The 22,080-nt window shown below is 37.0% G+C and overlaps 1 protein-coding gene across 18 annotated transcripts in view; it reads left to right on the forward strand.

Moving 5' to 3' along the window:
* The window catches only part of RBFOX1 (RNA binding fox-1 homolog 1), a 2,033,710-nt gene that overhangs the window by 1,193,140 nt on the left and 818,490 nt on the right, over positions 1–22,080 (forward strand). The gene's annotated exons all lie outside the window — the stretch shown is intronic.

Raw genomic sequence — 22,080 nt, forward strand, 5'->3', positions numbered from 1 at the left:
TAATGCCTATTTAGCATAAGTATCACAGAGGTGGGGTGCTTAAAATGAGGTCATGAATGTAGATGTCTTAGCTCAGTTTCAGTGATGCTTCGACTGCTGGCTGCCCAGTCTCCCTTTCATGTTAGATATAGATACAGATAAACTGAGGTAAAATAGACATAACATAAAACTTACCATCTTAACCATTTTTGAGCATATAATTCAATAGTGGTAAATATGGTCACATTGTTGTATAGCCAATCTCCAGAACTTTTTCATTTTGCAAAATTGAAAATTTATACCAATTAAAAAATAACTTCCAATCCCTCACCCCAGCCCCTGGCAGCCACCATCCTACCTTTTGCCTCCGTAAGTGGGACTGCTCTAATGAACCTTATATAAGTGGAATCATACAGGTTTTGTGTCTTTGCACCTGGCTTTATTTTACTTAGTATAATGTCCTCAAAGTTCATTCATGATGTAACATGTATCATATTTTCCTTTCTTTTTAAGGCTGAATAATATTCCATTGTATGGATATACCACAGTTTACTAATTCGCCCATCTGTTGGTGGATACTCAGATTGCTTCCACTTCCAATTGTGCGGAATGCTGCTCTGAACATGACATGAACAAAGACCTTGCTTTCAATTTTTGTGGGTATATAACCCAAAACTGGAGATACTGGATCATATGCTAATTCTATTTTTAATTTTTTAGGGAACTGTCACATTGCCTTCCACAGGAGCTGCACCATTTAACAATCCCACCAGTAGCACACAAAGTTTCTAATTTCTCCACATTCTTGCCCATACTTGTTTTTTGTATGTATGTATGTATGTATTTAAAAAGATTTATTTATTTACTTATTCATGAGAGACACACAGAGAGAGGCAGAGACACAGGCAGAGGGAGAAGCAGGCTCCATGCAGGGAGCCCAATGCGGGACTTGATCCCAGGACTCTGGGACCATGCCCTGAGCCAAAGGCAGACGCCCAACCACTGAGCCACCCAGGCGCTCCTGTTTGTCTTTATTTTTGTTTTTATAATAACTCTCTAGTGAGTGAGAAGTGTTCACTTCATGTAAACTGGACTGTCTCAGAAGTGTGTCATTTGCACATAAGCTGGCAATACCATTCCCACCCATCTGTAGCTTCCCAATGAAAGGGACATGTCGGCCATTGATGGAATCTTTACTGTATAGGTAAACAAGTGGCATTTGCTCAGTAAAATTGTCTTGTTTATTCAGTATAATGTTTGTTTGATGTTTATGAGAATCCACAAATTTCTTTAGAATAATTGAGGGGACTGTGAGTTGCTGTCTTAGGCACTTAAAAATAACCAAACCCGTTTAAACATAGCTAAAATGCTGTTTCTCTCTTAGTTGTGTGGCCCATAATTAAATGATTTGTAGGAGCAATCTAAATTAAGGGCCCTGTTCATCAATAGTACATGAATTATGTAGGCATATCTTCATTTTTACATTATTTATCTCAGCGGCCAGATGGGTACGTTGGCTGTAATATTCATCAGTAAGAAATCCAAATGGCACACTGACATCTGTGCCTGGTCTGACCACCCGTGGGCTACAGTGCATACTTGTGGTTGGGGACTAGGGGACCTTATGCTTCTAGAAAATTCAGGAGTGCTGCAAGTTCTGGTGCTTGACACTTGATTAGTCACCCCTAAGTAGGTCCCATCAGAGTGAAGTAGAAAGGATCTGAGAGATGCCAAAGCTTGGGGGAAGGAAAGGCAATATCCTCTGAGTGGTGATGTTGACACCAATATTTTCACAACCCATCTGTCTTGGTTTTTAATGCAAATATAAAACTTATAATAATAGGAGTAGCTAATGTTTAGGAAGGCAGTATCATACAGTGGATGCTATGATATGAATATTTGTGTCTCCCCACAATTCACATATTGAAATCTGACCCTCAGTGCAGTGATATTAGAAAGTGGAGCCTCTGGGAGCTGATTAGGTCATGAAGGTGGAGCCCTCGTGAATAAGATTAATGCCCTTATTTAAAAGATGCTTGAGAGTCTGACTGTAGCCATGTGAGGTACAAAGAGAAGATGGCTGTCTGCAAACCCTCACCAGACCGTGGATCTGCTGGTGCCTTGATCTTGGACTTCCCAGTCTCCGTAACTATGATGAATAAATGTTTTTTGTTTGTGAGCCATTCAACTTACGGTATTTTTTGGTACTTTTTTTTTTTTAATAGCAACCCAAACAGATTAACACCATAGGTGGATAAAAATGTGGGCATAGGGGCTTAAATCCTGGTTCCCCCACTAAGTACTGCATAACTTTGGGCAAGAAGTTTCCTTATTTTCTGAATCCAGACAATGATGTAACATAGGCACCTACTATACAAAGTGGTTGTAAGGATTACTTGAAAATATACAGGTCATAAAATGGAGTGACATGCAACTGTGGACCAAAAAGATGAAGATTTATTAGAGGTACTGCTGTGGATAATCTCAAAGATACATTATGGATTGAAAAATCAAAGGGTAAAATGTTACATGCAGTAGGCTCCTATTTGAGTAGGAAAATACAATTACAAATTGTTATTTGCATATACATGGCATTTCTGGGAGGTTCTAAACACAAAACTAATTGGATTCCTCTGGAGAAGTGGATGTTCAGTGGGGGATGTCTTGATTACTATTTTGTATTGTGGTCTTTATTTTTATTTCATTATGTGATATATTAATATTTATAAGGAAAATTTTTCATTTTCTTTTTTTAAAGTTTTCATTTTCAAAACAAAGAATGAAATATTGAAATATGCTTCTGTCCCTAATGAAGCTATTCTTTTGCAATTGAAGAGACATCTTTTTAGTACCTGGTGGAGAGTCTCACCTTGACCCTGATCTATCCAGCTATATTCTTAAGATCTTAGCGTTGTGGACCTGAGTGTCCTGCACTAGGTTCTCACCCTTAATTATATGCCTTAATCCCTGGCCAAGCAGAGAGCATTCACCCTGTTATAATCCAAGGAGAAAAATGGGGAGCCATAAAGATCCCGCACTGGCCCTTGACTGAAGGCATGCAAGATGTCCACTTAATAATCTGGGAGAAGTAGTATTTATTTCAAACTCAACATGTAAGAGTTTAGCTTAGTCATCAGTTCTGAAACTCCACATTCAGGGTGTATTTCTCTCCCTTTCTTATGTAAACGAACCAAAAATGTTGAAAATTCTATCATTTTAAGCTATTTTATGGGGCTATGTATTCTCTTCAAGCATTGGGCTGTACACACAGTTTGTCATTTTCCAGTGGTGTTCATTTGATTTATCAGAGATGATGCTTGGTAATTCAGTTTGATATTGTTCCCTGTATCCAATGATAAACACTTGAGAGAAACCAGGAAATCTCTTTTTTATATTAAATAATAACACTAGCCCTTTCATTATCCTTGCAGAATTGCAAATCAACCTTGCTCTCTCAGCTAAGAGAGAGGAACTAAGATTGTTCAGTGTTGACTCCTACATAATTATGTTATTCAGTGTTAAATATAATAGAACTTTGCTTTACAGAACCAGGAGGGGGCAGTAAATTTCCTTTTTTACTGTTATTAAGAGTGAATCCCATGTTTTATGCTTAGCAGGGTCTCACCCAGAACAGTTCTCTAGAACTTGACCACATTTTTCCCCCCACTGAGGGAAGTTTTGGGGCTTCACTGTATTTCTGGTTTCTGTAGTTTCTGTTTTCTTCCATTAGGTCTTAATTAGTGTCCTTTCCAATTGCTTCCTGAAAATGGAAAAGAACAAATGTTACACTTGCAAAAAATGTGTTTTTTTTTTTCTCTTCACTTTGTAAATGAGATGAAATCATGACTTTTCTTGGGGCCTGTCTTGCTCTTCCCGTCATAAATAGGTGAAAGTGGAATGGCACGAGATAAACTGAAATCAAAGCATAATGTTTTGCTGTGTGTGGGTCCTTGTGAAAAATGAGAGGAGAGCATGATGCCTTTAAAATGAACAGCCACTTTCCTTGTAATATTCCATTGCTTTAGCAAATGCTGTGATTTCAAACACATGTGCGTGCCCAGAGACCAAGGTTTGTGATACATCTGTGGCTTGGAATCTTCAACATGCAAACACGTTTTTCTTTTTCTGCGTTTGCTTCTTCCTTCAACTTACACATTTGAATACCATTAACTTATGTAATTGCTATGTTCCCTACCCGGGTACCTAATATATCTGGCTAGTTTTAAGGAACACCAAGTTTTCTCTGTGGGATGATTTGGGGGTGGTTTGGGAATTATTATTGGCTGTGCTATAAATGTCTAGGAAGAGAAATAGAGGACACTCCCAGGACACAGTTAACATCTCCTAATGGCACAGCCCATGTGCCACCCAGAGAAATAACTGCACGCAGTGAAAATTCATCATGACTTTCAAGTATTTGGATATATGGATATATATTTTTTATTTAAAAAATTCATTATCTATTATAAAAATATATACATGCTCACTCACACATATATATGAGGACATTCACACACATACACACACACATATTTGTGAGGGCAAATCACAAGTCACAATTCCACAAAAGGAAGAGGTCAGACTCATTTTTTCCTGTAGTTCTGACAACCCCAAAGTGCAGATTGGACATTTCTGGGCATTTCTAAAGGATATTTTCTTAAGGATCCAAGTTCTCATTAGTCTTCATTTTACAGTTGTTGCTTTTTTTTTCATTTTTCCCCTGCTTCCACCTACACCAGATGAAGCACAAGGCAAAAATTAGATTATACACAAATTGTACACTGATTTATTAGCCTGAGCCAGGACTTTAATGAGGGGAAAGGAAACAGTATAAATAGCTCTTGGGGGATCTGTTGGAGTAGAGTTCTGCAGCAACACTGAGTTTCAGTATGAATTTGGGGTGGGGTGTTCTCTCTCCTTAGGGTAGGAATGAGGAGTGTGTCCAGGTATACATACTCCAGGCACACTTATCAAATAGGTTAATATATGAGAGCTCCTACATGAAGGACCTTGTTGACTTTAGTAGCATCCATCCCGTTTTTGATTTGACAGGCATTCAGTCTTCAATGTCTTCCATTGTATTTTACTTTGTTTCTCTGTTCTTCTTCTTAGGGCACATTAGTGGCCATTGTAGTATAATATTTACCTGATTCCATTCTGAAATCCTACAGTCTATTTTGGAATCCCAGCTGCACTATGTAGGCACTTAGAGATGGGAGAAAGGAAATTAATCCCTTTAGTTTTCTTATCTATAAAATGGGGAGATCATAATACATCTGCCTTCATCAATTTCTTTTGAGACTTATATGAGATTATGCAGTCAGGTACTTAGCATAGTACCAGGCGTGTAGTAAACACACAACAAATGTCTAATCTTTTGTTGCGTATTATTTTTTTACTATTGTTCTCATACCCTTTCATTATGTGTTTGGCAAATTTCTTCAAGCAGTACCGATTCCTAACAGTCGCTGTATCATTTAAAGTGAAGCTTCTGCAAGACTGCTGTGGTGTAGTGTATATGCCTCTAAGCAATTTTCAGCTTGGGGAAATACAAGGTTGCAGTTTACTCATCAAATAACTAAAAACATAACTTGAGCAAATTTCTCTCTTGTGTAAACAGTTAAAATCCAATGTCTTGTTCTTTCTCTCTCCTTACAGAGGAGGCAAGATTCCTTGAGCCCAACTGTATTTTGAATGTTTCATAACCTTCAGAATTGTTCATCTCTATGAAGTAATCCCTTTTATTACATAATATAAAGGGAAGATAAAGTTGTTAATTCTCGATGCATCTGAAGTGGTGACATGCAGCAAACAGCTCATTATCCCCCACACAAAGCACAATTACTCAATATAGGGAAATGCTGCTTTCAGACGCTGCCTTATATTTGAGCTTCCCCATGCTGGCTAATGTCGGATATTGATTCTGAATAATTCAAATAGCAATAAAATTGGGTTTTCATGACAGTCAATCAGAGGCATTTTATATTTAATGCTCAATGGAAGAAACACAGTGTCTCCTTACCTTCTGAATTTCAAAGCCATTAAAGTAATTGTAGGTCATTAAGCTAAATTTCTCTGCATAATCGGGATAGTTAATCTAATTCATGTACCATTCAAAATAGTGGAGAAGAAGAACTGACAAATTTTTAGTTAATGTAATATATATGCATATAGATATATCTCTATATCTATATACATGTATATGTATATGTATGTAAATACACACAAACACACTCTTAGTCAAAGGAGGGCCACTTTATCAGCATTCATTGCATTTAACACAATCAACAAATCATATGGGGTTAAGTTTAAATAATTTATTTGATCCTGTTTTTCAGATATCCTCAATGCCCTCATATGAGTAGCCTCTGTTGAAATGGAAATAATACTCTAAGGAGATTAGTTTATACGGTTATTCTGATCTCTTATTTCTTAGCCACCATTGCACACTACAATTACCTAAAATATTTAATATAATATATATAATATACTAATATAATAAAATACATAATTGCCCAACATATATATTAGGGGTCACCAGGCCCCAGAGATTCTGATTTAATTGCCCAAAGTCTTAGCATCAGGTTTTTAAAAAATTCTCCAGTTGATTTTATTGTACAGTGTGATGTGACAACCTTGGTGAATCTAATTCACTCACTCATTTCTTCAAAAATTGTTTATCAAGCACCTGCCATGTTTTGCAGTTCTATAGGCATTCTGGTGGCTAATGAGATGATAGTCTCCAGGAGCCTTCAAATGAATCCAACAGAAAATTTTAAACTGCAAATTTAGACCCACAGAACCCAAGGCAGTGTCCGTATATGTATATAGCTGTCTGGACAGGTTAATGATCAAAACCTAGAGCAGAAAAAGTTTCCGAAGGATTCCTGGCTGTCTGTAGAGTTTGCTTCCTTCTGCTCTAAGTTAAGATCTATAGATCTTAGTATTTGTTTGTTGGAAGGTAGCTTAGATGTGAGAACACAATTCTACCTACTTGGAAGTTGAATTGTAAAGTCATCTTCGGTGTTAACTTAGGTCAAAAACTAGGTTTGTTTCTGGTTCTGTGAAGGAGTTAATGCTTCTAATGGTAAGTGCTAAAGTACCCGTAAGACACTTGAGGTTTGGGGAGAAACCTGTTTAAAACAGAGAACGGCTCCTGATGGCGTCTTCCTAAAACTTGCACAGATTGCCTCACTTTAAGAAGAGAGAATTGCTTATCAAAACTCGAGGTCTTAATGTGTTGGCGGGTGCTTTGACTTCCTGAGCATTTTTCTCCAGGAAATAATTTGGAGGGCTTGGAAATAACCATGGGGATAATCTTGATGCTCTTTAGAAATGCCTAGGCTATATGTAAAAACACATTTTGCCACCTCTGCAATCCCTGTATTTGCTTTCCTGAAAGAAGCCCAACATAATTATAACTCTTTGCCTATCTGGAGAGGAGGAGGGGGCATGAGAACAAAGCATGAAAAAGTATGAAGGGTTTAAATGGGGAGATAGTAGAATTGTTTGCCAGCACACGCAACCCTAAGGCTAGGGGGACTCATCTCATCATATGGATGACGAGAATCCATTTGCTATTGCTTGGGTTCATTTTAGAGCATGAAACATATCATATAGTAAGCAGTAAATATATGGGATCCATATATATAGCTCTGAAAAGGGTTTAGATTCGGGGATGATAGCAATGTCATTGGTTAATAAGGAAACTGGTCAAGATTTTGTGCAAATCTTCAATAATCATTAAATGAGGATGTTTACATGAAATGCTACTGTCCTGTCGCCTCAGACCATTTCCAGGGTCACCATCAGAGACAATAAGACCATACGCACTTTTAAGTGGACTGCAGAATCATAGAGATGAAAGATGCCTTAGGTGCCATTTAAGTTTCTTGTACTTGACTGAGGAACAGAACCACAAGTAGACTTTACTCAAGATGCCCAGACCCCAGCCTGTGTTCCTGAATCAGAATTCCCAGGTATAAGGTCTGAGTATTTCTATCTTTATAGGCTCCCCTGAACCCCGTTATGATCCATGAACCAATATGTAAGAATCACTGGCCTTAGTTGGCATCCTTTATTTTATAGATCAGTAGAGTTTCTATTTCGCAACCTGGATCAGAACCCAGATTCTGGATTCCTATTACAGGAATATCCTTTAGTCTTTCAAAAACGGGTTATATCCCTCCCTTGGAAAGACTGAATTAGAGAATGGTCTGGCGGGGCTGCTGAGGATGGTTAGAGTTGTTAAAGGAGGCAAATTTACAGGGAAGAAAAAAATGCCAGTTCTTAGAGGAAATGCCTGAGTCTAATGTGGAATGATGGGATAGATCAGGAAATAGGGTCCAGTGTGACTAAGGAGATCTGGAAATATTGCCACAAGTGTGGAGATACCGATCAGCCACCATTATGGACTGTTGGTGCCCAGTGCATGGCCTCACTTTAGGAACAGAGGATCAGTGACCCCAAATCTCATTTATTGCAGAATGCTGCCCCCCTGCCTACTTATCCTCTAGGCTTATCATTTCTCTGAGTTTCTGCAGACTTCCAGCTGCCAGTATGAGTGTCTCTCTGCCTGAGGGCATTTACCAAGATTATGGGAAGTCGTTTGGCTTGTGAACATAGGAGACCAGAACTGTGGGAGATTTAATACTCCAGGGAGCAGCCCTCAGCCAGTGACTTTTGGGAGTTGGAATGTAAATACCGCCGCTCCCTTGCCCCCTGTGTGGGATGATGTTGAACTGTTTTACTGGTTTTACTGGTTTGTGTTTTAAGGGTTTTCCCACAGGATCAACTCGGTGCTGTAGCTGGCATCCTTGTTGAACCTTTATTAAAAGGTGCCTTTTCTTTTCTGAAAGACACCGTCTTTCTTCCCCTGCTGGGTTCCCTGTGCTCCCAAACAACTTGCTCTTAAATCTTTGGCGTATTGTTTCTGGGCAAGTCCAAATGTACCTTGTGTGTCCCTGTGTTTTCTTTTACAATCAATAAAAAATGGACATATAAGAGTAATGTATGAGGTTAGCCTAGCCTACTAACACTAATTTGAATCAAAAGGGACATTTTTAAAGAATCCAAGAGAATCTTGAGAACCCAGTTGTGAGCAGTCAAGCTAGGAAACTAGAAGTCTACCTGTATGTTCTCCTTTACTCCCTTTCTCCTTCATCTTCCCTTTGCTTCTACTTCTTCTGCATGGCCTCTGCTCTGTTCCCTGTACACATCTGATCTTTTATTCTCTCTGATGACTTATTTCTCCTTCTTCCTCCTCATTTCTGCTTCCCTATAACCCTAGCTGGTGCATACTTGGGTAGGATTGGTACCAAATTGGTCAAGAATCCGCATGAAATGCCACCTGCAGGATTCCTGTCTCTGTCCCAGGACCCAAATTCTCAGGGTGGAGAGAAAGCTTCTGATGGACTCAGCATGGCTGCCTAAGATGTGCTTCCCTGAGGCTGCTGACCTCCTTGGGCCAGCCACCTGCACAGCACCTGCATTGGTGTCCGTGATCAAGGAGAGTGGGGTCACCTGGCTCACTGAATAGCTCTTCTAGGGAAATAGCATGGGATGTTAAGCTACATGAGATTTGGTGTGACAGGCAGTTGCTCTTCATCCTGAATAGGCAAATTTCCACCATCATATGGCAGATTATCTACATTGAGTCATGCATAGTAGGTGTGCAAGGCAGCCACTCTCTGTTAACAGGGCATCAGCCTAGTAGGGAAGACCAAGGTGAATGCTTAGCATTTTTATGGTATGTCAACATCCTCTGTTGCCTAAAGCACATAAGCCTGATTTATGCCATGGGAGAACCAGTACATTCTATCATCACAGCCATATATGCCATATGCCTCCATTTTTAAAGAATAAATAATTCATGGTTTCTCTCTCTCTCTCTCTCTCTCCCTCCCTCCCTCCCTCCCTTTTGTTTTTACCTTGGGCAGCCATTATTTAAACTTTCCAAAACAAGTTCCTATCTTCAGGTCTGCTGATCTGTGTGATGTAATATTTTATGACCAAAGATGAAAATGCCAATTTATGTTTAAAGTCAAGGCTAATTTTACACTTTTTAAAAGGGATCACAAATTATTGGCATTTTTAAAATTTAAAAAAAATGGTTAATTTTTTCAAGTTAAACTATTAAGAGATGTCAACATCTAGGTTTTCCTTTGACATACAAGACAACAAAAAAGAAATCCATAAATATCAGCAATACTGAAATACATCTCTATGACTTTCAGTAGTTTTGATGGCTTGATACTGACATTTGAATATTTGTAATGAACAAAACCAACACCTTACCTCTTACATATTATTAGAAAGTGGTCTTTTAACTCTGTGCTTATTAGCAGGTGCCAGAACCCAAGCAAACTTTGTTTTTGAAATTTGACATTCAATGTAATGGGAAAAGAACTATGCCTTAAGCATGTGTATAGTCCTCTCATGTGAGGGGTGTGCTTACCTCATTCATACAGCCAGTGTATCAGATTAGAGAGCATGTCTGTCAGCTTCAACCACTCAGTGTTACGGCCTCCTGAAAATGAAATAAACAAGGTTTCATGGTGGGCTTTCTTAGGGCAAGAGAAGAATTTGCTAAGTCAAGCTAGTCAAATATTTTTGTAATGGACTATTTAATAATTAATATGTAGCACATATAAATGATGATTATAGCCTGTAGCAGTTAAAGTCCTGAGTTCTGGGGTGCCTGGGTGGCTCAGTTGGTTAAGTGTCTGCCTTTGGCTCGGGTCATGATCCTAGAGTCTGGGCTCAAGCCCAGCATGGGGCTCCCTACTCAGCAGAAAACGTGTTTCTCCCTCTGCCTTTCCCCACTGCTCATGACCTTTATCTCTCAAATAAATAAATAAAATATTCTTTTAAAAATCCCGAGTTCTTTTAGACAGTGAAAATACTATGTATGATACTATACTGTTGGATACATGTCATTATACATTTATCCAAAACCATAGGATATGTAACCCTAAGATTAAACCCTAACAAAAACTATGGACTTGGATAATGATATGTCAGTGTAGGTTCATCAGCAGTAACAAATGTGCCAGTCTGGTATGAGATGTTCATAGTAGGGAGGCTGTGCATGTATGAGGCAGGGGATACATGGGAAATCTCTGTCCATCCTTCTTAATTTTGCTGTGAACCTAAAATTCCTAAAATTAAGTCTTAAAAAAGCCAACTCCCCAGTAAACAATTAATCAATCAATCAAACAAACAAACAAAATAAACGCAACTTCTAGGTTCTAATTCTATCTCTGTGACTTGCTGGTAGACAGAAGAGTAGGGCCTCACTCCAGAGCTGCTGTTCAGCCAGGATGCATGACCAGTGTCTGTTCTGATTGGTGGTGCCACGCTGTATGTTGTCAAATAGTCTGAATAGAATCTTTTTCTGCCCAAATCTTGCTATAAAGCCAAAATCTATCTGAGGGTTTGTGGGGCCCAGGGCTCAGTCCTGGGCATCACCCTGGGCAGGTAGTACATGCTTACATTTTTCTTGCTATAGTTACTTTAGAGAGCTTCCACACAGTCTGCCTGAATGTGAGGTCCTGGTCTTATTACCAGATTGCATGGACTTCTACCAGAATTACACACAGTTCAACAGCTTTATTTCAACTCTTTCTATACGTTGGATCCTGGCCCACATCCATGCAGCGTGACAGGCGTGTGAAGTCTGACCCCTCCGTTATACTCTCTTTGAATGTCTATAAATGCCCTTTGTTGAACACTGAGCATGGAAGGGTTTGTATAGATGTATTTGCTTTTTCAAGAAGATGAAAAGAATATCCTCTGGGCTGAGTTTTGAATTCATGAGATTGCTAATCATTGATCATAACTGCTTGAATTTACTGAACATTTGGATTATGTAGCCATTTCCATTACATGGATTATCTCATTTAATTTTCATGGTAAACCTGGAAGTGAAGGTATTAATATCCAAACATTATAGATGAGGACCTCGGTATAGGAAGTTAAGTAATTTATTCAGATTGTCCCCAAAGGGTAAATGGACCAACTGGGAGTTTAATCCAAGTAAATAAGGAGATCATGTCCTTACCTGCTATCCTAACTTGCCTGGGATGATGTCTCTATTACTCAGATGTTTTTTCTGCAATGGCTCCTCTTTTCTCTCTTACAAATACCTTCCTTGTAAGGAAAGGCCTGCATGTGGCACTAGACTTCAATTCTCTTTTTCCTCTTTCTATTCCTTTTTTTATTCCTTTCACTTTCTTCCATTTGCCTCTGATAGGGCAACCTAAGTTCCACTTAAAACCATGGAAAAACATTTCTTACAAAATTTAGACACATAAAATAGAAGAAAAGAAGAGTGATTTTTCAGTAGTTTTGATGGCTTGTAGAGTTATTAGGAAGTGTTTTAAGAGTAAAATTGGTGATTTACTGCTAGATGCAATTATTGAACATGGTCTCTAAGGGGCAGAAGGCATATGGGTTACAGTGGAAAGAATATGGGTTTGGGAGTTAAATAAACCTGAGCTCCACACTGGACTCAGCCATTCACTAAACAAGTAGACTTGAGGAGTTTCTTTAACTCTTGCACCTACTGTTCAAGGCTTTATTAGGATTAGGAAGTTAGAGATAGAGAACCCTTAATGCAGTACCTGTCAGAAAGTAAGTTTTCAGAAATAGACATTATTCAATAGCCATTTATTCAGAGCCCTATGTGTGGCAGCTGCTATTCACTGTTTAACTGTTTCTTAACCTTCTGAGGTTGCATTTGGTCCAGAAACTCAATCCAGGGTATGAGAAGGTCAATAAAGGTATCCACTATAACAGGCCCTGAATGGGATGGGAGGGAGGGGGATGAGCCAGGGGTGGTGGTCCTCTCCCACTGCGGAGAACAGAAATATGAGGAAGTGAATTCTGGAACTGGACCATTAGTTACACAATTCAGAGGCCCTCCTCCTGTGACCACTTGGAATAAGCAGATGGTTGAAGAATAAGGGGGTGTGGGTTTGGCTTCAGTTGCTGGAATAATTATGTTTTATTTCCCTGGATGGGCTGTTCAGGTGGATTAACTTGTTCATTGAAAGGGATTGAGGGAAGTATCAGCATGGTTATCTAAATATTTTCCAACCTATATAAGGTTTCTTTCCTATTGCTGCTTCAAATTATTTTAGCCATGAAATGAGGGCATAAGCAAATACAACTCATTCCCATTTGTCAACATAGAAAAATCAGTGTAGAAGGAGAGATTGTTATTTATATCATGTCCCTTTTGTACTCTGCCCTCCTCGGACCATGTACGAAATAATTTATTCATATGCTATGAATTTTGGGTGTGGATACGTCAGAAAGAGGAAAAGGGGTGGGCTAGTGGCCTACTTGGAATCTGAGCAATGGTTTCTAAGCCTGGGGGTAGATTTAGGAGGTAGCACCATGATCCTTAGTGATCTTTGCCATGGATGAGGCACTGAGGTGTTAACAGTCCATATACCCTGTATCTGCCACGAATCTCTGACCTGGAGGCTATCTGAAAAAAAGGAGAATCTCATTTAAGCAGTATTCAGTGAGTGTCAACATGTGTCAGACACTGTGATAGGCACTGAAGGATCAGTAGTATATAACATAGGCATGGTCTTCTCTTTGTGGGGCTTACAATAGAGGAAACGAGAGGCAAAGCTATAACCAATATTGGCAAGAATTAGGGATATCTGGCTACTACAAACAAAGAATAAGGTGATATAATTGAAATAAACAAGGGATTATGATATTTTTGCATCTTCCACATTTATTCCTACCAAACTCTAGTTGCTATTTACCTTGCCCTTAATCATCATTATTATTTTTTAGAAGTCTAAAGGTTAACTAGGGTTAACTATTGCTTTAAACTACCAGGCAAAGACTAGAAGAAATCTTGGGTATGCAGGTAAGCATGCATTACAGTATTGAAATAGAAAGCAATAATGGGGACACCTGGGTGGCTCAGTGGTTGAGCATCTTGCCTTTGGCTCAGGTCATGATCCCAGGGTCCTGGGATTGAGTTCCACATTGGGCACCCCACAGGGAGCCTTCTTCTCCCTCTGCCTGTGTCTCTGCCTCTGTGTGTGTGTCTCTCTCATGAATAAATAAATAAAATCTTTAAAAAAATCTTTTAAAAAGAGTACTTAATTGATAAGCTAGTGAGTGAACATCCCTTAGCAGAGTGACTGGACCAGAGTGTAGTGTTAAATAAATGCTAACTATTGTTAGTATGTATAATAATATGTCTCCACAATGGAAAACAAACAGCACAAAGGGCATTAGAGTTTCTTTCCTTCAATAATTCTAAAGAGAGAGATTGGACTTGTAGTTCTGGCTAGAATGGAATTACAGGAACCAGATTTAATGTTTCATCTTAAATGACTATATAATGAGCAAAATACATGCAACAATGGTTTTCATAACATTGTATGTCATAGTCTATTTGAGCTGCTAATATATATATATATATATATATATATATACACACACATATATACATATATATACACACACACATATAATCTTTCATAGACTGGGTAGCTTATAAACAAAATGATATTTATTTCTCACAGTTCTGGAAGCTGGGAAGTCAAAGATCAAAATACTAGCAGATTCAGTGTCTGGTGACAATACACTTCCTTGTTCATAAATGGCCATCTTTTCACTTAACAGAAGGAGCAAGGGATCTCTGTGGAGTCTCTTTTATAAGGGCACTAATCCCACTTATGAGGGATCTACTTTCATGACCTAATCATCTCCGAAGACCCCACCTCCCAATACCTTTACACTGGAAGTTAGATTTTATTTTATTTTATTTTATTTTATTTTATTTTATTTTATTTTATTTTATTATTTTATTTTATTTTTATTTTTCTAAAATTTTATTTATTTATTCATGAAAGACACACAGAGAGAGAGGCAGAGACACAGGCAGAGGGAGAAGCAGGCCCCATGCAGGGAGCCCGATGCGGGACTGGATCCGGGGTCTCCCGGATCAGGCCCTGGGCCAAAGGCAGGCGCCAAACTGCTGAGCCACCCAGGGATCCCCTGGAAGTTAGATTTTAACATGAAATTTGGGAGAGCACAAACATTTAATCTATGGCTGTACATTAGGCCATGACAGTGACCCTTGAGAGAGAGGGAAAAAAGTGGAGTGAGGCCATGACTGCTTTAGCTTATTGTTTTAGGAAAGTTTCCATGCAGGGGTACCTGGGTGGCTTAGTCAGTTAAATGTCTGACACTTGATTTCAGCTCATGTCTTGATCTCAGGGCCAGAAGTTCAAGCTCTACATTAGGCTCCACGCTGGGCATGGAACCTATGTAAAAAAAAAAAAAAAAAAAAATTCCATGCAGAGAGAAGTGAGCTCAGGTGAAGCTCTGTGGTCTCCCTGCCCTGAGGGTTCAGGATTGATTGTCTAGGGACCACAGCATCTATTGTTCTTAGGACAGAGTACTAAAGAGGAGAGTCAAAACCCAGGGGATCATTTATAGGACTCCTAAATGTGTATCACCAAATAAAAGAGCTATAACATATGAAGCAAAAACTAATAGAACTAAAATAAATAAACATAATTGTGTAATTTTAATCAGAAACTTAAACATCCCTTTGTCAACAAATGATAGAACAACTAGATAGAATATCAGCAAGGATAGAGAAGAATTCAACACCAGCCAACCAACATGAAGTAGCCAACCTTTATAGGAAACACCCCAAAACAACACAATGTGCATTATTTTCAGGAGTCCATGGACCATACACTGAGAAAGACCATGTCCTGAACATAAAAAAATCTTCCTAAACACTTGGAAACTAAATAACAAATTATGTGATCCATGTGTCAAAGAAGACATCTCAAGATAAATTAAAAAAATATAAATTTATTGGGATCCCTGGGTGGCTCAGCGGTTGAGCGCCTGCCTTCAGCCCAGGGCGTGATCCTGGAGTCCTGGGATCGAGTCCCACATCAGGCTTCCTGCATGGACTTGCTTCTCCCTCTGCCTATGTCTCTGCCTCAATCTCTCTCTGTTTATCTCATGAATAAATAAATAAAATATTTTAAATAAATAAATAAGCAAGCAAGCAAGAAAGAAAATAAACAACCTATCAGAACTTGCGAGACACAGCTAAAGCAGTGCCAAGAGGGAAATCTAGAGTGTTAAATGCTTTCAACAAAAAAGAGAAAAGTCTAAAATTAATAATATACACTTCCACTTAACGAAAATAGGGAAAGAACAATAAGTCCACAATAAGCAGAAGGCAGGAAATAATCAAGACTGGAGCAAAAACAAACCTCTAGCGAGACAGGAAAAAAAAAAAAAAAAAAAAAAAAGAAGGCGGTGGCAATAATGACCAATATCATAAATGAAACAAGGTATCACTATAGACACTGCAAATGTTAAAAAGGATAATAAAGGAATATTATGAATAGCTCTGCACACATAAATTTGACAGTTTAGATGGAATAGATCAATTCCTTGAAAAATGCAAACTACCACAATTCACCCCATATAAAAGAGATGTAACTATTAAGGAAATTTAATTCATAATTTAAAAACTCTCCCAGAAGGAAGCTACAGATCCAGACGTCTTCACTGGAGAATTCTACTAATGTTTAAAGAACAATTAACACCAATTCTACACAGCATCTTCCAGAAAATAGAAAAGCATGAAACATAACCCAATTTATTTTATGAAGCCATTATACTCTGACCTCAAAACTAGACAAAGACAGTACAAAAAAAAAATAGAAAAGACAACTACAGACTAAAATCCCTCATGAATATAGATGTAACATACTTAACAAAATATTTGCAAATAGAATTCAGCAATATATAAGACAATTATAAACTATGACCTGCTGGGGAATGTTCCATGGATGAAACAATGTTTTAGTATTCAAAAATCAATCAGTTTAATCCACCATATTGATAGACTAAAGAAAAAAAAATGTATGATCATATCAGTCAGGACAGAAAAACCATTTTACAAAATTGAATACTCACCAAGAACTTCAGAAAACTAAGAATAGAGAGCATTTTCCTTACATTGATAACATGTTTTAAAAAAAACCTTCAACTAATACCATACTTAAGGGTGAAAGATTAATTTCCCCTGAGATCAGGAACAAAATACCTTTGCTATTCAGCATATTATGGAAGTGCTAGTTAGCCCCAAATGACAAGAAATGGAAACAAAAGACATAACATATTGTGAATGAAGAAGTAAGGCTGTCCCTATTTGTGAATGACATGATTGTTTATGTAGGAAATCCCAAGGAATTTACCAAGAAAAAGCATTTTGTGGACTATAAGTTCAGCAAAATCATAGGATACAAGATCATATGCAAAAACCTTCTGTATTCTATATTCTAACAATTAGCACATTGAAACCAAGCTTTAAAATACAATACCATTTATAATCACTCAGAGTAGTAGTAAAATATGTAAGTGTACACCCAACAAAACACATGCAAGGCTTGCATGCTGAAAATGTCCAAATGCTGATGAAAGAAAGAAAAGACCTAAATAAATGGAGAAATATACTGTGTTCATGGATTGAAAGACTCAACATAGTAAAGATGCAAATTTCCCCCAAATTGATATACAGATTTAATGCAATTCCTATCAAAATCCCAGCAAGACTTTTTTATAGATATGGATAAGAATATTCCACAATTTATATGAAAAGGCAAAGAAACTTGAATAGCTAAAACAATTTTTAAAAAGAAGGTGAGATAAATCAGTTCACAGTCAAGACTTGTTGTGTAGTTCCAGTAATCATTACCATGTGGTGTTTATTAGGGGATAGAGTCTCAGATGAATGAAATAGAACAGAGAGCACAGAAATAGTTCCACACCAGTGTGGCAAACTGATTTTGGCAATGGTGCAAAAACAATTCAATGGAGGATAGTTTTTTTTTTTTTTTTTTCCTCCAGTAAATGGTACTGGAATAATTCAATATCCAGATACCCATAGGCAGAAACCAACCAACCAACCAAGCAAACAAAAAACAAAACAAAAAAAGAACCTCTACTTAAATTTCACATTTCTTTAAAAAATTCATTCAAAATGGATCATAGATTAAAATATAAAATCATAAACCTTGTAGACAATAACAGGGGAGAAAAATTTTAGGACCTAAGGCTTTGTGAAATGACAGCAGAAAGGGGTATCCATAAAAGAAAAGAAAATGAGGGGCAACCCAGGTGGCCAAGCCATTTAGTGCCACTTTCAGCCCAGGGCCTGATCATGGAGACCTGGGGTCGAGTCTCCCGTCAGGCTCCCTGCATGGAGCCTGCTTCTCCCTCTGCCTGTGTATCTCTCTCTCTCTCTCTCTCTCTCTGTCATGAATAAATAAATAAAAAGCTTAAAAAGAAATCTTTACTCTGTGAACAGCCTGTTAAGATACCAGAAAGATATGCAACCAACTAGGAGGAAATATTTGTAAATTTGGTATCTGATAAAGAAATAATATCTAAAATATCTTTTTAAAAGTCTCAAAAGTCAACAGTAGTAGAGTAGTAAGGTAAACCAATTAGAAAATGGACAAAAGACTCAAAGACATATTTTACCAAACAGGGATATATGGATGCAAACAAATATTTGAAAAGATGTTCAACATCATTAACCATTAGGAAAATGCATATTAACATAATGAGATATCATACTACATACATATTAGAACAGATGAAATTAAAAAAATAGGGACAATATCAAATGCTGACAAGGATACAGAAAAGCTACCATATATTGCTGGTGGGAATATAAAATGTGACAGCCCTTCTACAGTTTGGTAGTTTCCTAAAATAGAATGTACATGTTCCATATGACCCAAAATCACACTTCTAGGTATTTATCCCAGAGGAATGAAAACTTATGCCCCATGCCCCATGTCCCTGGCAAAAAAAAAAAAAAAAAAAAAAAAAAAATTGCATACGGTTGTTTCTTGCAATTTTGTAGATGAAGAACTAATGATTGTCAGGAGTTAAGGATGGTGAGAGAAAAAGAGGTGGGTGTGACTATAAAGGAGTAACATGAGGGAGATCCTTCTGGTGATGAATTAGTTCTGATCTTGATTGTGTTAGTGGTTACACAAATTTACATGTGATGACATGGCATAAAACTATACAGACACATTATATTGATATTAGTACCTGGCAGTATACTATAAAATATTACTAATGAATTATCAATATCACTACCTAGGTAAAGGGTGTACAGGACTTCTCTGTAATATCTTTGCAGCCATCTGAATCTCTATTTTGAAATTAAAAAATCGTAAGGAGAACTTTTTAACTTAAAAAGTTTGTATTATAAATCCTAAATCATCCCCTAAAATGAAAAAACACAGTAATTGCTGAAAGCCAACAAAGGGGATAAAACGGAGTCACACAAATATTCAATTAATCCAAAAATAGATGGAAAAAGAAGGAAAGGAGAACAAAGAACAGAACAAATAAAAAGATCATAGTTTTAAACCTAATCATATCAATAATCACATTAAATGTGAATGATCCAAATATGCTCAGTTAAAAAACAGAGATTGTTAGAATGCATAAAACACAAACCCAATTATAGGCTGTCTACAAGAAACATACTTTAAACATACAAATAAGTTAGCAATAAAAAATGGAAAAAAAAAGATATTTTATGCTAACACTAAGGAATACTTGAGGAGCTATATTAATCCCAAATAGATCCTAGGGAAAAAAATATTGCCTGAGACAAATAAAATTTTTTTATAATGTAAAAGGGCCAATTAATCAAAAGGATATGGCGATCTTAGATGTTTATATACCTCATAATACAACTTTGATATAATTGACACTGGAACAGAATGCAAGGAGAAATAGCCAGAGATTTCAGTTCTAGACTCTTAATAACTGATGGAATAAATAGCCAAAAAATTATAAAGTACATAGAAAATTTGAACAACACTATTAATCAATTTGTCCTAATTACCAATTATTAAACTCTTTATCCCTAAATAGCAGAATGCACATTCTTTTGAAGTGTGCGAGGAAAAGTTAGCAAGAGAGGCCCTCTTCTAGACTGGACTACTAAGAAAACAAACAAGCAAAACACACACACGTATACATACACGGACACACACACACATGCAAATTCACCAGATTTGGAAGAATAAAGTCATAGAGGATATTTTCTGACCAGAGTGGAGTTGAATTTGAAATAAATCACAGAAAAATAACAGGGAAATCTCTAAACAATTGGAAACTAAGCAATACACTTGTAAATAATCTAAGAGTCAAAGAGGAAATCTAAAGAGAAATCAAAATAGACATTGATCTGAATGAAAATGCACATACAGTGCATCAAATTTTGTGTAGTGTTACTAATAGTCTTGGGAGAAATTTGTAGCATTAAAATCTTAATAATAATAATAACAATAATAATAATAGTCTCAAGTCAGTTACTTCATTTTCCACCTTAGACAGTAGAAAAAGAGGAAATTAAACACAGGATAATTGGAAGAAAGGAAATAAAATATAACAATGTAAATCAACAAAAGAGAAAAGAGACCAAAAATAGAGAAAAATCAATAAAACTGAAAGCTGGTTCTTTGAGAAGATAAATCAATAAATTTTTGGCCAGATTTAGGAAATACAGAGAAAGAAAATGCAAACTAGAATACCAGGAATGAAAGATCTGACATCACTACAGATATTAAAAGGATGATAAGGGACTATTTTGAACAATTTTATGCCCTGTAACTCAAACTTTTGGATGAAATGAGCAGTTTCCTGGAAAGGCACAGAGAGGGTCACTCAAGAAGAATGAGATAATCTGAATGTCCTGATACCTATTATATAAATCGGATTTATAATTTGAAATCTTCACAAAGAAAATTCCAGACCCAGATGACTTTACTGGTAAATTTTACAAAAACATTCTTATAGAAAATAGAAAAAGAAGATATACTTCCAAACTCATTCTAAGAGGCTAGCATTACCCTGATACCAAAACCAAAAACAGCAACAACAACAACAACAACAACAACAAACTTTACACAAAAAGAACATTTTACACAAAAAGAACACTACAGACTAGTATCCCTTGTGGACATCCGTGTGAAAATTCCAACCAACATGTAGCAAATCTAATTTTCATGTATGTATGAAAATTATATATATATACATGAAAATTATATATATTTGTGATTATAGTCACACACATATATATGCATATAATATATATATAATCACAAAAAAGTAGATTTTATTTCAGGATTGCAAACATGCTTTAACATTTGGAAATCAAATTATATAATCATCAAGTTAACAAATTAAATAATGTGAAACCACATGATTATCTTTGTATATATGTATATATATGTGTGTGTGTATATATACACACACATACACACATGTATGTGAAAAATGTAAGCAATATGCTTAATGGGGAAATACTGAATGTTGTACTCCTAAGATCAGGAATGAGGCAAGGGTGTTAGCTCTTAACATTTTCTTCCACATTGTAGACAGAGCAATAAAACAAGAAAGAGAAATAAAAATACATCTAGTTTAGAAAGGAAGTTATAAATTAATCTTCATTCATACACAGCACGAGAAACTATGTGGAAAATTTGATGGCACCTACAAAAAAAAAACTACTGGAACTAATAAAGGAGTTTATCAGGTTGCAGGATATAATATCAATGTGCAGAAGTCGATTGTATCTACATATATTTGTTTAAAAATAGGAAATTGAAATTTTAAAATGCCATTTGTATAGCACTTAGGAGGTGAACTACTTAGACAAATCTCATAAAAAATATGCAAGTCCTATACTCTGAAAATTGTAAAATAGCTGAGATGAAGATAAGGGGACCCTTATACTGATACTGATACTATGTGCATAGTTTGAAAGACTCGTTATTTTTAAGTTGCTTGTTCTCCTCTAATTGATCTGTAAGTTCAACATAGTACCAGTCACATCCCAGGCTTTTTTGGAGAAGTAGCCTATCTGGTTCTAAAATTCTTATCAAAATGCGTATGACTGGGAACCCTGGGTGGCGTAGCGGTTTAGCGCCTGCCTTTGGCCCAGGGCGCGATCCTGGAGACCCGGGATCAAATCCCACGTCGGGCTCCCGGTGC

Source organism: Canis lupus, chromosome 8 (genome assembly GCF_048164855.1).
Source record: "Canis lupus baileyi chromosome 8, mCanLup2.hap1, whole genome shotgun sequence".
Taxonomy (NCBI): Eukaryota; Metazoa; Chordata; class Mammalia; order Carnivora; family Canidae; genus Canis; species Canis lupus.